Raw genomic sequence first — 12,159 nt, forward strand, 5'->3', positions numbered from 1 at the left:
GAGGGGTGTAGACTCAAGAAAGCTCTATATGGTCTCAAACAATCTCCTCGTGCATGGTTTGGGAAGTTTACATCTGCTATGAAAAAGTTTGGGTACACACAAAGTAATTCACATCACACATTGTTCCTTAAGAAAAGAAAAGATCGGATTACATGTCTAATCATCTATGTGGATGATATGGTGATCACAAATGATGATACAGATGAGATACATACATTGAAAAAAAGATTGTCAGGAGAATTTAATATGAAAGACTTGGAAAATCTAAAATACTTTCTTGGCATTGAAGTTTTACGATCAAAAAGGGGAATTTTCATTAGCTAAAGAAAATACATCCTAGATCTCTTGGCAGAAACCGACATGCTTGATTGTAAACCTGCAGATACACCCATTACAACAAACCATGGGTTACAGATAATTGAAGGAGAAAAGTCTACAGATCATGACCGTTATAGGAGATTGGTAGGAAAACTCATTTATCTCTCACATACTGGGCCGGATATCGCATATGCAGTAGGTGTAGTCAGCAGATTTATGCACAAACCACAAATCCATAATATGACTGTTGTTATGCGAATACTGAGATATCTGAAGAAAACCAACAGCAAGGGGCTTCTGTTTCGAAAGAATGATAATTTGGATCTCCTAGCTTATATAGATGCAGATTGGGCTGGTGATAGAGACGATAGAAAATCAACTTCAGGATACTTTACCCTAATTGGAGGAAATCTAGTCACTTGAAAGAGCAAGAAACAAAAGGTAGTAGCACTGTCTAGTGCAGAAGCAGAGTTCCGGGGAATCGCAAAAGGTATCACTGAAATTCTATGGATCAGGAGATTTCTTGGGGAATTAACCTTTCCACAGAAAAAGACCATGTAAAATGTTCTATGATAATCAAGCAGCCATCAGCATCTCCGGTAATCCCGTACAACATGATCGAACAAAGCACGTGGAAATTGATCGACACTTCATCAAAGAAAAACTTGAGAAAGGTGTTATCGATCCCCAGTTCGTTCGGTCTAAAGCACAACTTGCAGATATTCTCACCAAAGCTGTTTCTACAGAGACATTCAACAGCACCATATGCAACCTAGGTCTCGCTGAATCCTACGACCTAACTTGAGGGGGAGTGTAGGAAATTAATAGGAAATCAAATAAAATCAGAAATATTCATTAGAAATCAGTATATTGTATTTTAGGTATTGTTTTATTCAGTCCTTATTTCCTTCCTAAATTAAATGATAAATGTAATTATATATGTCTGTAAATACTCAGAAGAAGATGTGATGAATAGAGGCTTTTTTTAGAATCAAAAACGCTTCCGTACTAATTCACACATTCAAGTAGGAATTGAAATAATCTTAGTAGCATAAATTAAAAAAAGAGAGAAATTTATATATAAAAAAAAGACTTTATTGAATAAGAAATTGATATAAGTGTGAATCTTTAAGAAATTGAAAAAAGACTCGATCTTTGAGAAGTTGGAATGAAATTAACATGAAAATGTAGGTGGGGGTTATAGGTAAGTAGTACTCTTTATGTTTTTTTAAAAAATTAATACTAGTATTCTTTAGTTTTTAAAAAAAGATAAATACACTTTTCTGTTCCTTTATCACTTTTTACTGACAAAGTCACATCCCATTTTACTCTATCAGATGTAAGCTGTCGAACTCCTCTCTCTTTCACTTTCTCTCTTTCAACTCAATTCTTATCATCTTTTTATTTTCATTTCATACCGACATTCGCGTGCAACTGCCACCACTGACCACTTCCTCCACCAGTACTCGTCGCCACTCGACACCATATTGTTCTGTCTGACGCAGCAGCAGCGCCTCCGGCCACCCTCCACGGACTGCGGTTCGTCATCGTCCATCATTCTTTAATTTTTTAAGTTTCTTTTGATCTCTTTATTCAATTAATTTGGGATTTCATAAATTAAAAAGTAAAATCTTTAATTCTTTTTATTTTTGTTCTTTTAATGATTATTTTAGCCAACTAGTATTGGAAAATTATCAAACCATGAAAACTATGATGTGTAAATGTAGAGTATTTAAGTGAACGGTGGTTGCGGATTTCAACTGTTAGGGATGATGAAATAGAGAGATTAAACATACTTTAAAAGGATTTCAACTGCCTGTGAGGTTGCATGATGCCGGTAAGTGGCAGAGTGGGGTTTGGGGCTGTGGTGGGGCCGCCATTAACGGATGGGTGAGAAAGCTAGTTTCTTTTGTTTGGTAAAGGTGTTGTGAAGAAGATGATACAAGTTGAATAAGATGATACATTATTGATAAAGATAATGTTAGTGAAGAAGATGATACAGAGGAGGTTAGAATCCGAGGATTTTTTTTTTCAAACATTTTACCTGCTATGGCAGGTTAGGAGTGATGCTATTGGCAAACATCCCTTAAAGTTGGAATTATTGCTGAATATTAATTGATAGGTAAAATTATTATAGTAAACTCGTTGAAAGGTTGAATTAGTCTGGATTATTTTAAATATATATTGTATATATACAGGACAGAACTTTGGGTGTTTTTATCTTTTATTGTTATTCTCTTAATTTACAATTTTTATTGTTTTTGGCCTTAGCTTTTGATGTGGATTTTTATTTTAATCGCAAGCGCACGAGAGAAAAGAGTATATATTGTATATATACAGGACAAAACTTTGGGTGCTTTTATCTTTTATCGTTATTCTCTTAATTTACAATTTTTATTAGTTTTGGCCTTAGCTTTTGAGGTGGATTTTTATTTTAATCGCAAGCGCACGAGAGAAAAGAGGGTAGAATTGTGGTTAGTACGTAAGTTGATTAACTTTTTAGGTGTTTGTTTGTGTAACAATGTGTATGCCTTGAACAAATATAGTGATACCATTTTTGTAGTGTTTTTCTTGTTTTTATTATTGTCCTAAGTGCATTGAACATGGTATGTATTCTTAGAGTTAGGTCATTTGAAATTTATTCAATAATCACACATGGGTAAGGGAAAGATCCCGATGAACATTGAGGAAGAAGGAAGTGTTTTGGAGATTAGGAGAGAGTAGTTGAAAGAGAAAACCTGAGAATGGTCCAAATTGTACTTTGATCTTGAACCAATTGAGCACCTAAACATGAAGTAGATTCTGAATTAGAGTAAGAAGAAAAGGATCCTGAGGAGGAACCAGAGGAGGAGTCTGAGTTAGGATATGAGGCTTACGTAGAAATGAAGGACGATGAAAGCGAATTTGGTTAGTGACGATGAAAGCGAACTTGGATAGTTCTCAACTTGAGTTTATGGAAGATTCAGATGAGACACACCTTTAGTGATGACGCTTCACCTTTCTTTTGTTTTTTTCATATAAATGTTATTGTGTAGAAACTTTTCTTTCTTTCTTTTGAAATTCTCTATATTACAGATGAGTTGGAGAGCTACCTACAAACTACTTTTGATGATAGGAATTTTTAGGCAAAACTAAACAATCATGCCACAGGCACAATCATAAGGAGATCAAGTGGTAAGAGTAACCCATATAAAACAACAAGGGACTTACCAACAGCCATAAGTTAAGTGAGAGCCCCTAGAACAAAAACAAAAGAGCAGAGAGCATCAACCACTAGCAATTGTATCGCCCATAGCAAGCCACCAATCTAAAATAGCAAGGGTGAACCTTCGCTTTTGGAGAATTGGTTTAGGGAGTTCGACAAACTAATCAGTGTAGTCCAATGTGATGATGTAATACCTCATAATAATACATCGTTAGCATATATATATATATATATATATATATATATATATATATATATATATATAGGGTCGCGTTCAGGTGCAAACCACGGTTCTATGCGAACCATGAGAACCAAAAAATGTGTTACCTTTTTACAGAAAACGTGCTACTTTTGCATAAAAATTGTGTTACTTTTGTTTTTAAAAAAATTTGGTACTTTTTACCAAAAAACAGTAATTGTCAGAAAAAAAAATACAAATCCAAAGTAACACGTTTTTCATAAAAAAGTAACGCCTTTTTATGATTCTCACGGTTCTCATATAATAATGGTTTTCACTTGAACTTCTCCCTATATATATATATATATATATATATATATATATATATATATATATATATATATATATATATATATATATAGTGATCCATTGAGAAAGGGTTGAAAATGAAAAGAGTAAGAAGGACTCTACACCCTTGATTTCACTAAAATAAAAATAATCTATGGTCACGATTGAGCCAAAAACTCATAATTGTAAGAGTAACTATGTTACACAGAAAGGTAACAATGAAATAATTTTTTAAATGTTTTTAATTTATAAAATAGTATCTTTTTTTTGCATATATAGTAACCAAACAAAATCAAACAAAAATCTTTCTCACCCTTATTAAGATCCTGCATATATATAGGGGAAGGATCCATTGAGAAGGGGTCTCAAAATGAGAAGGGTGAGAAACATTTATAGCCATTGATCTTATTAAGATCTAAGGGATAAAAATAAAGAACACTAAATTAGTAAAGGCTAATTGAACCAGTGAAAAAAAAACTTTAACTGGTCCATTTTTTTCTCTCTCTATTCAAAGTCACTCGGTTTCAAGTCTCCCGCCCCCTCTCTTCGCTCTTCACTTCGTTTCAAAATCGTTGTTCTGTTTTTGGTTGTAATCTTCATCTAACTCAGTTTCAGATTTTTATTGTCGTTGTTCTGTTCTTGATTATGATTTTTTTTAATTTGAATCTTCTTCACTTGAATTAAGGTATGCTAATTGAAGATTTACATTTTAGGGATTATGTATCTTCAAAACTCAGATTTTCATTTTCGTTTTCTTTGTTGATTTTGATTTACAGACTCAGATATTGATTTGAATCTTCTTCTTCCCTTGAATTAAGGTATGCTAATTGAAGATTTACATTTTAAGATTTATGTATCTTCAAAACTCAGAGTCAGATATTCATTTTCATTTTCTTTGTTGATTTTGATTTACAGACTCAGATTGAGATTTACAAAAAGTGCTTAAAATGAAAGATTCACCAAAAACTTTCAACAATGAAAAAGAATTGTCAGAAGGTAATGTTATTATGTTCTTCAAAAAAAAATACTAAGTTATGAGTTATGATTAAAGGTTACTATGATTGTGCATATTTACTATCTTTTTTTGTAATTTTGAAAAGTTTTTGTTGCAAAAGTTAATGCTACTATGTTCTTAGACAAAGATACTATGTTATGATTAATGGTTACTATGACTATGTATAGTTACTGTCTTCTTTTTTTAATTTTGGAAAATCTTTGTTGCAAAAGTAAATGCTACTATGTTCTTGGAAAAAGATACTATGTTGTGATTAAAAGTTACTATGACTATGTATAGTTACTGTCTTCTTTTTTAAAATTTGAAAACTCTTTGTTGCAACAGTAAATGCTACTATGTTCTTAGAAAAAGATACTATGTTATGATTAAAGGTTACTATGACTATATATAGTTACTGTCTTCTTTTTTTAATTTTAGAAAAACTTTGTTGCAAAAGTGAATGCTACTATGTTTTTAGAAAAAAATACTATGTTATGATTAAACGTTACTATGACTATATATAGTTACTGTCTTCTTTTTTTAATTTTGAAAAAACTTTGTTGCAAAAATTAAATGCTACTATGTTTTTAGAAAAAGATACTATCTTGTGATTAAAAGTTACTATGACTATGTATAGATACTGTCTTCTTTTTTTAATTTTGGAAAAACTTTGTTGCAAAAGTGAATGCTACTATGTTCTTAGAAAAAGATACTATGTTATGATTAAAGGTTACTATGACTATATATAGTTACTGTCTTTTTTTTCAATTTTGGAAAAACTTTGTTTTAAAAAGTAAATGCTACTAAGTGTTTAGAAAATGATACTATCTTATGATTAAAAGTTACTATGACTATGTATAGTTACTGTCTTCTTTTTTTAATTTGGAAAAACTTTATTGCAAAAGTGAATGCTATTATGTTCTTAGAAAAAGATACTATGTTATGATTAATGGTTACTATGGCTATATATAGTTATTGTCTTCTATTTTTAATTTTGGAAAATCTTTGTTGCAAAAGTAAATGCTACTATGTTCTTGGAAAAAGATACTATGTTATGATTAATGGTTAGTATGACTATGTATAGCTACTGTCTTCTTTTTTTAATTTTGGAAAAACTTTGGATTGTTATACAGGGACTCAAACTCCAAGAACTATAACACAAGTTACCCCAAATGGTTCTATACTGTGGATTCCTCATTGTGAGTTTGATAAAAAGCCATTTGTTGGTATGACTTTTGAAAACTTAGAGAAAGCCTTAGATTTTTATGGTAAATATGCTGAAATTTGCGGTTTTGATATACGTTCATCTACTAGCTACAAAAAAATGGTATTGTTGTTTTAAAATATTTTGTTTGTAGTAGGGAGGGTATCATAAAACCTAAACCTAAGAAAAGTGTAGATGTTGTTGCACGTTATAAGAGATCAACCAAAAGAATTGGTTGTAAAGCTAGATTGATTTTGAAATATGACATAGTGAAGAAAACATACCATGTTTTAAAATTCGAAGAGGCGCACAATCATTGTCTAGTTAGCCCTACATCGCCTCAATATTTATTGGGTAATAGGAAAATGACTTTGTTACACAAAAATTTCATATCTAAAAATGCACGGGTTAATATAGAACCTGTTAAATCCTTTAGATTGTTTAAGGAAAATGTTGGGGGTTATGAGAATGTGGGAGTGACAATGCAAGATTTTAAGAATTTCCATAGGGATTTGAAAACATATATTAAAGGAGATGATGGGAAGATGTTGATCGAGAATTTTATCAGAAAAAAAGATATTTACACGGGGTTTTATTTTGATTATGCTTTAGATGAGGAGGACAACATTTCACGTTTATTTTGGGCCGATGCGATAAGTAGAAAGAATTATTGCTTATTTGGAAAAATTGTTACTTTTGATTGTACTTATAACACCAATAAGTATAGCATGATTTTAGCCCCTTTTACTGGTATAGATCATCATAAGTCTTGTATAACATTTGGTATAGGTTTATTAGCTAAGGAAGATAGTGAATCTTTTGAGTGGTTATTTAGGACTTTTTTTACATTGTATGGGAGAGTATATGCCAACATATTTGATAACTGATCAAGACCCTGCAAAAAAAATTGCGATTAAAAATGTATTTTCAAACACAATACACAAACTTTGCATGTGGCACATCATGAGTAAAGTTACTGATAAAGTTGGGCCGGAATTGAACAAAAATGAGGATTTTTTGAAAGAATTAAATGGGTGTGTGTGGAATATTGATCAAGAAGAAAATGAATTTGAGGAAAAATGGGAGGGAATTATGACCAAATATAATCTTCAAACAGATAAATGGTTTATTAGTATATTTAGTATACGAGATCAATGGATACTCGCATATTTTAGGGATATCCCATTGGGGGGATTTTGAGAACTACATCCTGATCGGAAAGTGTTAATAGTTTCTTCAACCATTTTTCAAACCCTCATATGACACTTGTTGAATTTTATGAGTTATGAAAGTGCAATGGATGCACAGAGGTACAAACAAGATAAGCTCAATGCACAGAGGTATAAAAGAATAAAATAAATATAATAAAAAACAAAAATCATGAAAAAGAAAAACAAAAAAAAAGACTCACCTATTGTCGAAACATTTATCAAAAACAAAACAATAGTCGACTGATTCTTGAAGCAACGAACCAAGACTTCTCATGTATTTTTTGTTTGATTTCATTAGATGTAAAACATACGTAAATTTATCATTCACACCTCTAAAAGGAATGAAACACTTTGCCCTGTGTGTATCAATACATTCTCAAAACCATGGCTTTCAAAAACAATGACATTATTTGCCACATCATTAACAACTTGATCCAATTCAACATCAAGTACATCATCTTCAAATACCTCATCCAAAACAACATCCCCCAGTACATCAGCCACAAAATCAGCACCCTCATTCACTTGTACATTACCCTCGTCGACAACAATACCCTCATTCACCATCCTTGGAATAGAGGTGACCCATTTAACCGTGTCAACAATCTCATCAATTGTATTCAGCACGGTAGGATTCATAAAAAAAACTTTGGGTTTGTGAAAAAGGTGTAGATGAGGTTGAAGGAACATCAGGTAGAGGGACAGGAGGAGAAGACAGTGAACGTTTTTGTTCTAACAACAATTTAATTTTCTCCATGTAAACTCAGACACAACTTGAGTGTCCCTCCTCATGAGCATAAGCAACTCATATATTTCCTACAAAAAGAAGTCAATATAAGTTAAAATGTTGTTCAAAAGAAAGTAACTATGACATTATATAAAAAATATAATGTAGAAGGCAACATAAATAAGTAAGATTATACTTACATCCACAGCTAATCGGTGTATATCAGAATTTCGCATTGCATTCAAAGGCAACTGAAACTCAATTTTCTCATCGTTTTGCACTGGTTGATCTCTGAAGGGTTCTTCATTTAGACTTGGATGTCCAATATCAATGTGGTTCACCTTTACCCCACAGCTTGACCACTCTCAAAAACCATCGACTCACTCATAGGATATGTACTCAAAATTATACCATTTCCAAAATGATTAGCAGATATTTCCTCCTTAATTCTTTTGGATACATCTTTATCGGTCCAGTGAGAGATAAGAGGTAAAGAGGATGGCATGGAGATATTCTTAAACTTCAAACGATGGAAATAAATAATTTCTAGCAAAACAATGCATCCAGAAAAGAATTGCAACTTTCCTTTTCCGATATCTAACTACAGAATCACAATACTGATCAAGAACATACTTACACCAATTAAATGTACTAATCTTATTCGGATCTACTATAGACTTTACAATCTTAAGATCAATCGTTCTGTTTTGGGTAGGGGCTAAAAAAGAAGAAATAGCATGTAAAACAAATTGCTTGAACTCATCCCCACCATCAGTCATCTTAGGGATCATACGTTCAATCAATTCTAAAGGAATTGCCGCATTCGTATCTTCAAAACCAAAATAAGATCTGAATTGTTGTTTAAAAGGAAAATCAGGATTATTTTTGTTGGCACACCTTGAAACTACTTTTACATTTTTGTTTGGGTTCAATGGTAGACAAAACACATCATATACATCGTGTTCAGAAATTGGAAAGCACTTCAACGAGTCTATGGAAAACATACAACTACCAGGATCAAAACTATCTACAAACCAACCAAGCATTCTAGTTGGATTTCTACATAACTTCAAACTGAGAAGGCCCCTAAAACCAATTTCTCTCACTGAATTTTTTTGTTTTTTAGTGAACCCCTTCATCAATTTGATCAACTGAGAAGGTCTACTTTTTTTTTGAAATGTAGATCTCAACCTGTCAACAACAAGAAAAATATACAATGTTCTTAGTAAAAGATACTATATTATCAATAAAGGATACTATGACTATGAATAATTACTGTCTTCTCTATAAAGTTAATCATACAGAATTACTAAATAACAGCCTCAACGTCAAAACAATTAACTAATATAAGCAAAAAAGACTAAAATTACAATGTTGGAATTCAACATACTAGTGGATAAATTTACCTTACAGACCTTTGTTGTACATTGTCACTTTCCTCACCTCTCCTCTTTCTTGTGTTGGAATTCAAATGTAAAATAGAGGTGGAGAGAATATCAACTGGAATACTGCAACCTCGTTGATGACCTGACATCGAAGTTGATCCACCTCTTGTTTTTGCCATAACAACTAAAAAAAAGTGTGATAATTGAAGTTGAAGTCAGAACCAAGAATAACACCCAATGAAAAACCCTAAAATAATCTTCTGTGTGGAAACTACGATCCAAACAAACAAATCACAAAATTAAACCAAATGAAAAACCCTTAAAATCAAATACCAGAATAATACTCAAATAAAAACTAAAAAATAGAAGAATAAACCATAAAAACACAAAATAATCAAAGAGGAAAATGTAAAATTGAAGATAAAGAAACGAGATAAAATCGAACGAGAGAAAATCGCAGAATGAAAATCGAAAATGAAGATCAACAAAAATGAACCGAAATGGAGGACGATCCTAAATGCTTTGAAAAATAAAACGCAGAGTAGCCTTGAAGTTGTGACGAAGATCAAGTGCAATTGAAGATCAAGAAAGGAAACTGTGAAATTGAAGATCAAGAAATGTGAAAAAGGAAATCGCGTGAGAAAGATAGAGAAAAGGAAATCGCGTGAGAGAGAAGAAAATAAAGTGAACCGCGTGGTTAAACCCGTTTGATACTAAAATAAACTAAAAAATCGGTGGAAAAAGGCCATGAACCGCGTGCAAGGTCTCAAACTCATCCTGAACATTAATCTTTAATCTGGACACGGTTCATCCGTTTGATACTAAAATGAGAAGAGGTCTCAAAATGAGAAGGGTAAGAAGGAATTTCATCCGTCCAGATTAAAAAGGTGTGCCAACAAAAATAATCCTGATTTCTCTTTGAAACAACAATTTAGATCTTTTTTTGGTTTTGAAGATACGAATACGGTAATTCCTTTAGAATTGCTTGAACGTATGATCCCTAAGATGACTGATGGTAGGGATGAGTTCAAGCAACTTTTTGTTTTGCATGCTATTTCTTCTTTTTTAGCTCCTACCCAAAACAGGACGATTGATCTTAAGATTGTAAAGTCTATAGTAGATCCGAATAAGATTAGTACATTTAATTGGTGTAAGTATGTTCTTGATCAGTTTTGTGATTCTGTAGTTAGATATCGGAAAAGGAAAGTTGCAATTCTTTTCTGGATGCATTGTTTTGCTAGAAATTATTTATTTCCATCGTTTGAAGTTTAAGAATATCTCCATGCCATCCTCTTTACCTCTTATCTCTCACTGGACCGATAAAGATGTATCCAAAAGAATTAAGGAGGAAATATCTGCTAATCATTTTGGAAATGGTATAATTTTGAGTACATATCCTATGAGTGAGTCGATGGTTTTTGAGAGTGGTCAAGCTGTGGGGTAAAGGTGAACCACATTGATATTGGACATCCAAGTCTAAATGAAGAACCCTTCAGAGATCAACCAGTGCAAAACGATGAGAAAATTGAGTTTCAGTTGCCTTTGAATGCAATGCGAAATTCTGATATACACCGATTAGCTGTGGATGTAAGTATAATCTTACTTATTTATGTTGCCTTCTACATTATATTTTTTATATAATGTCATAGTTACTTTCTTTTGAACAACATTTTAACTTATATTGACTTCTTTTTGTAGGAAATATATGAGTTGCTTATGCTCATGAGGAGGGACACTCAAGTTGTGTCTGAGTTTACATGGAGAAAATTAAATTGTTGTTAGAACAAAAACGTTCACTGTCTTCTCCTCCTGTCCCTCTACCTGATGTTCCTTCAACCTCATCTACACCTTTTTCACAAACCCAAAGTTTTTTTTATGAATCCTACCGTGCTGAATACAATTGATGAGATTGTTGACACGGTTAAATGGGTCACCTCTATTCCAAGGATGGTGAATGAGGGTATTGTTGTCGACGAGGGTAATGTACAAGTGAATGAGGGTGCTGATTTTGTGGCTGATGTACTGGGGGATGTTGTTTTGGATGAGGTATTTGAAGATGATGTACTTGATGTTGAATTGGATCAAGTTGTTAATGATGTGGCAAATAATGTCATTGTTTTTGAAAGCCATGGTTTTGAGAATGTATTGATACACACAGGGCAAAGTGTTTCATTCCTTTTAGAGGTGTGAATGATAAATTTACGTATGTTTTACATCTAATGAAATCAAACAAAAAATACATGAGAAGTCTTGGTTCGTTGCTTCAAGAATCAGTCGACTATTGTTTTGTTTTTGATAAATGTTTCGACAATAGGTGAGTCTTTTTTTTTGTTTTTCTTTTTCATGATTTTTGTTTTTTATTATATTTATTTTATTCTTTTATACCTCTGTGCATTGAGCTTATCTTGTTTGTACCTCTGTGCATCCATTGCACTTTCATAACTCATAAAATTCAACAAGTGTCATATGAGGGTTTGAAAAATGGTTGAAGAAACTATTAACACTTTCCGATCAGGATGTAGTTCTCAAAATCCCCCCAATGGGATATCCCTAAAATATGCGAGTATCCATTGATCTCGTATACTAAAT

At 32.4% G+C, this 12,159-nt stretch overlaps 1 long non-coding RNA gene across 1 annotated transcript; it reads left to right on the top strand.

Moving 5' to 3' along the window:
* The first annotated feature begins 1,610 nt into the window (after window positions 1-1,610).
* Window positions 1,611-11,843, top strand: LOC130798112 (uncharacterized). Its single transcript, XR_009039020.1, has 5 exons — window positions 1,611-1,857; window positions 4,826-4,867; window positions 4,965-5,045; window positions 6,177-6,269; window positions 11,269-11,843. It is a non-coding gene; the product is annotated as an uncharacterized LOC130798112 (long non-coding RNA).
* Window positions 11,844-12,159: the final 316 nt, after the last annotated feature.

This window comes from Amaranthus tricolor, chromosome 13, assembly GCF_026212465.1.
Source record: "Amaranthus tricolor cultivar Red isolate AtriRed21 chromosome 13, ASM2621246v1, whole genome shotgun sequence".
Taxonomy (NCBI): Eukaryota; Viridiplantae; Streptophyta; class Magnoliopsida; order Caryophyllales; family Amaranthaceae; genus Amaranthus; species Amaranthus tricolor.